Consider the following 6,000-nt stretch of genomic DNA (forward strand, 5'->3'; position numbering starts at 1 on the left):
CCCTTATGCTTTCTACTCACAATCACTAATCTCCTTTCTGTTCCTATAACTTTATTTCAGAATGCCAAATAAATGGAATCACACAGTAAGTGTGTCTGATTTATTTTTTAGTCCTCACCCGAGGATATCTTTCCATTAATTTTTAGAGAGAGTGGGAGAGAGGGGAAGACAGAGAGAAATATAAGTATCAGTGTGAGAAAAACACATCGACTGGTTGTCTCCTGCACATGCCCGGGCCTGAAGAAGCCTGCAACTGAGGTATGTGCACTTGACCGGAATCAAACCCAGGCCCTTTGGTCCGCAGGCCTACACTCTATCCACTTAACCAAACTGGCTAGGCCTGATTTCTTTTATTTAGCAAGATGCTTTTGAGGTTAATGGCCATGTTGATTTGTATCTCAGTAGTTTGTTCCTTTTACTGTTATAGTATGGGTTAACAAAATCTGTTTATCCTTTCCCCAGATGAGGAGCATTTGTACTCTGTCCGGTTTTTGGCACTTAGGAATACAATTAGAGGATCAGTGCATAAAATTCATGCACTGGTAGGGTACCTAGTGGCTGCCAGCTGCTGGTTGGGTACTCCCTCCCTTCCCCTGTCACCTTCCCCCAGCTGGCCCCAGAAGAACTCAGGTTGAGGGGACAATTTGCATACTACGCTTTTATTATATAGGATTGCTATAAACATTCAAATACACGACCTTATGCAGACTTTTTCAAATTTATTTCTCTTAGAATGCTGAGTCATACAAAAGTGTATGTTAGCTCTAACACAGAGGTGGGCAACCTTTTTGACTCGAGGGCCACAATGGGTTCTTAAACTGGACTGGAGGGCCGGAACAAAAGCATAGATGGAGTGTTTGTGTGAACTAATATAAATTCAAAGTAAACATCATTACATAAAAGGGTACGGTTTTTTTTCAATAGTTTTATTCATTTCAAACAGACCGGATCCAGCCTGCAGGCCGTAGTTTGCCCACAGCTGCTCTAACATCTTGCCTTTCTACCACCAATGTGGAGAGTTCCTGTTGCTCTGCATCCTTCTCAGCACTTGATATTGTCAGTTTTAAATATTCTGATGAGTCACTTATCTTATTTGTTTTGTAAATATTTTTCCCAGATAATGGCTTGTCTTTTCTTTTTTTTTCTTTTTTAAAATATATTTTATTGATTTTTTACAGAGAGGAAGGGAGACAGATAGTTAGAAACATCGATGAGAAACATCGATTAGCTACCTCCTGCACATCTCCCACTGGGGATGTGCCCGCAACCCAGGTACATGCCCTTAACCAGAATCGAACCCGGGACCTTTCAGTCCGCAGGCCGACGCTCTATCCATTGAGCCAAACCGGTTTTGGCATGGCTTGTCTTTTCATTTTCTTAACAGTATCTTCAGAGTACAAGTTTTACTTTTTTGAAGTCTGATTTATACATTTTCACCTTTACACTTCATATGTCCTAAACATTTTTTTCCTAACCCAAGGTAACTAAAATTTTCCGCAAGGGAATTAATTTAAAACAATTTCATGATTTTGAAGGTAGGGAAGATGGGGTTACAGAATGTTTAATCATAATACATGCATATAAGAAGATGTTATATTTCTAGAAATACTGATTCTTAATTGGGGCAGTTTAGGCCTTGAAAGCTATGTCCTGAGACATCTACCCCAAGTATATTTTTTATATCTATAATAATAAAAGCACAATATGCTAATTAGACCAGACATACTTCTGGACAAAGCCGCAGTGGGCGGGAGCTGAGGCAGAGGCGGCAGAGGCCTCCAACCACGATGGTTGTAGGCGGGGGCCAGGGACAAGGACCTTGCATGATTTTCGTGCATTGGGCCCCTAGTCTATATATAGAAAAGCCTAAGCAACGGGTCAACCGTTCAACCAGTAGACCTATCATTATGATGCACACCGACAATCAGGGGGCAGACACTCAATGCAGGAACTGCCCCCAGGAGGTCAGTGCGCTCCCACAGTGGGAGCGCCGATCACTGAGCTAATTCGAGCAGCGGTGGCAGCAGGTGCAGTAGGGCTGGGATGAGTGGGAGTGGCGTGGCACCCGCCCCAGGCTTGGGCTTCTCCCCAGCCACCTGCCACTTCACCACTACTATATCCCTCAGGGGATGGTCCGACTGCCGGTTTCAGCTAGATCCCCGCAGTCTGACATTCCCCAAGGGGTCCTGGATTGCAAGAGGGCGCAGGCCAGGCTGAGGGACCCCACCAGTGCATGAATCCGTGCACCAGTTCTCTAGTAAGATATAACTAGTTTAATGGGAAGAGGCAAAGAGACAAGTTAAAGTGATTCTAGATAAAACATTTCAGAAACATGGATTAAGAAAAAACTAGAATACAAAGTAGGGATGCATCGCCACAACATGTCACTGAAGAAAATCATGTAGGTAAAGAAATTTCTTTATTTTCCAATATAGACATTTGAGGAGACGCCTCTTCAATTCTAAAATATTCTAAGAATTTCTCCAATGATATAATAGTGAAGAAGTCCCACAATATAGTTATAACTGACTATGAATAGATTCTTTACCATATTTAAGGTTGAACAATAAGATGCTGTTCATTTTAATAATCTATACTAATAAAAGGGTAATATGCTAATTAAACCAGACATCTTCCGGACGTCCTTACAGACAAAGCCACAGTGGTGGGGGCTGAGGCAGAGGTGGTTAGGGGTGATCGGGCTGTCAGGGGAGCAGTTAGGGGGCACACAAGCCAGCACACAGAGGCAGTTAGGGGCAATCAGGTCCACAGGCAGGGGCAGTTGGGGGCGATCAGTCGGGCAGGGGGGCAGTTAGGGGCATCAGACCAGGCAATTAGGGAGTGACTAGGTGGACATGGGAGCAGTTAGGGGGTGATCAGGCTGGCAGGGGACCAGTTAGGAGGCGATCAGGCTGGCAAGCAGAGTCAGTTAGGGGCGATGAGGCAGGCAGGCAAGCGAGTGGTTCTGGATTGCGAGAGGGATTCCGGATGAAAGAGGGTGCAGGCCAGGCTGAGGGACCCCTCCCCCAACCCAATGCACAAATTTCATGCACCGAGCCTCTAGTCTTGAAATAAAGTATTTCATAAATACCAGAAAATAAACACCTGTGAAAAAAATTAACAAAACTTCTGTGACTGTGAAACAGGAATAGATTTGTTACTTCTATATTACATATGGTAACTGATTATAAGAACCCAAGGCTCAGCAAGAGTTTTTAGATTCCATGAAACCTTTAAACAAATCTCTTCAACAGAAAAAAATTTGGAACCTACATTTATTGTCTGTCAAGTTTTAAGTGCTTTCAATAAGATCTTAGAATTGTTCTGTCTGTGACATCAGATACTCAATTCAATATATCCTTACCTGAATAACTTTGCCAAAGATACCTCCAATCAAAACAAAAATATACCAGAATATTTAAAATTTAAAAAATTAGAAACAATACAAATAAATAAATAATTATGAACAGTCCTTTAATTATATCAGGCTTAGTAATGATTCCTAAGATAATGTAGGAAAAAATGCTTATAAGATTTGAAGAACCTCCCCTTTCTCTACCCTAGGAGATATCATCGAACAGCTACAGTTTTATACTCAAAATGGGATTGGAAATTATTTTCAACACTAGAGGCACGGTGCACAAAATTCGTGCACAGGTGCAGTCCCTAAGCCTGCCAAGCGACCGAAGCGCAGCAGAGATACCACTGCCACCTGCTGCCAGTGCCATATCTACAACGTACACCATATTCTGCACCGCCCCCTGGTGGACAGCGCACATCATAGCAAGTGGTCAAACTCCAGGTCACCCAGTCGAACTCCCAGTAGAACTCCTGGTCGAGAGGACAATTTGCAAATTAGGATTTTATTATATAGGATTCTTGACTCAAAGTTTATATAAATGGATCATGGCTGACAAACTTAATATTAGGCAACCACATCTCTTTGTTTTCAGGTTAGAGGAAAAGAAGAATTGTTCCTAGAGAGCTTTCTTTCCATTCATAGGACAGTGATTGTTGTAGTGCAAATGTCTGTTAGAATATGAGACAAGGGAAAATTTTTGCTCAAGTACAACTTATAGAACTAAAAAAACTAAATCTTCCAGTATGAAACTTTCCCAAATTTAAATACCAAAAATGTAAATGGACAGGGTACTTGGTCTTTTTTTATTAAAATAACTGGATTGGATTAAATAATCACTAAAATCATGGTTAGCTCTGAAATTCTATAGTTCTATTAATTTCAATTTTTTTATTTTTCAGTTTTGCCTTCCATAATTTTTCTACTAAAGACATTACAAAGAAACAATTTTATTTTAATTAAAAAATTGAATTTTAATTTTAAAAAATGTAAGAAAAGATGAACAAAACATCCTTAATAATTTTACTCTACAGTTCTGCAGAACTGACTGTATTGAAATCAATACCAAGGGGCAGGGAGGAGGGGAGGATAGAGAAAGAGGAAAGCCAAAGGATTAGGTGTTTATGACAAGAAAAACGATGCAAATAAATGATACAACCACATGTACGGATACCAAAGTTGAATAACCCTAAAGTTCAAAGCAAAATCTTCTCAATATTTTTTGTCATTTAAAGTCATTGGACTAAGGTAAACATTATCCTTAAAGGAAAATTTGGACCCATATCAATGTACAGTATTCCACTTATTCTCTCAAATATGAAAATTATAAATAGAACTCACTTTATACCAAATACCCTGGAGGTAACGGCCAATCAAAATCTATTATTCAAAATATTGTTTTAGAATAGGTTTTTTTTGAATATCAACAATAGTATCTCTAGATAAATATACTTACCTACAAGGAGAGAAAGGCTGTATAATCAAAGATGTAAACCCAACTCTTTTCTAGGTTTTAACTAAAATTTCCTAAAAGCTTTTAATCTAACACTATGTAATACTGTTTGGGTGTTTATTTAAAACACAGACACACACACACACACACACACACACTTTATTTTTCTTAATGATATTTAAAAAGAATCATCAATGAAGAATTTATTTTGCATAGTGATAATCATTTTAATTTTTAGAACACTGTCGTAATGTTGCTATGGCTCCTTCTAGAAAAATAAAAGCACCTTAAAATTCATAAATGCTGCCCTCAAACACTACAACTTTTTAGTTTAAATTAAAAATATTATAGTTGGATATTCACCAGCAATTCCTAATTCCTAGTGTCTTTCCTTTCATGAGTTCCCAATCACGATTTTATCAATCATGCAATATATGTTACATAACTGCTCAGATTATCCTTAAAAAACAACAACCGACATATGACAGCATATCAGAAAGAAGTTATAACACCCAGTTAAGCAATTCTGTCATTCCCTTAACTTGTATAGCTCTATGGATAATTTCCATTAGACTTGTGAAATACCAGAAATATTTTACATCTTGTTTCTTAAAGTAAATCTGTTTTAATTAGAGGAGAAAAAAGAGAACCAGACCCAGAAAAAAATTCTTTAAACAACATCAAACACAGAAGTGGATCAGTTTAAGGATCTGTAACAGCAAACATCAAACTCTTATTAAGCTACAATAATGGACAATAATGCTATCCTATCGAATAAAAGAGAAACATGGTAATTAGCCATACCTCTGCTACCCTTCCCATTGGCTAATCAGGGCGATACGCAAATTAACTGCCAGCCAAGATGGCGGCCGGCAGCCAGGAAGCTTGAAGCAGACGTGAGGCTTGCTTCCTTCAGTGATGGAGGAAGCCAACATTCCCCGCCTGTCTTGCAGGCCTCTGAGCCTGCAGTTTGAAACATTTTAACAAATATAGAAGCTAAAAAAAAAACCCAGAAACCAGCTTTCAGCGAGCTGGGATCTCAGAGCTGGAGTCAGAGCTGGAGTTATACATTGTTTTGATGATAGAACCGAAACAAACCAGATACCTACTTTCAGCAGGGGAGGCCTAAGAGCTGGAGCCTCAGAGCTAAAGCTGGCCCAGAATTAAAAAGAACTGGGCCTGGGAGGCA

General features: G+C 39.5%; 1 protein-coding gene across 3 annotated transcripts in view; it reads right to left on the reverse strand.

Moving 5' to 3' along the window:
- Positions 1-6,000, reverse strand: part of ARID2 (AT-rich interaction domain 2) — a 190,179-nt gene that overhangs the window by 78,574 nt on the left and 105,605 nt on the right. Inside the window, exon 3 of one of the 3 annotated variants that reach the window (XM_015558620.1) lies at positions 435-443. The exons of the other annotated variants lie outside the window; for them this stretch is intronic. The gene's annotated coding sequence lies outside the window, so the exon portion shown is untranslated. The remainder of the gene's footprint in view (positions 1-434; positions 444-6,000) is intronic. 3 annotated transcript variants of the gene reach the window in all.

This window comes from Myotis davidii, unplaced genomic scaffold, assembly GCF_000327345.1.
Source record: "Myotis davidii unplaced genomic scaffold, ASM32734v1 scaffold290, whole genome shotgun sequence".
Lineage (NCBI taxonomy): Eukaryota > Metazoa > Chordata > Mammalia > Chiroptera > Vespertilionidae > Myotis > Myotis davidii.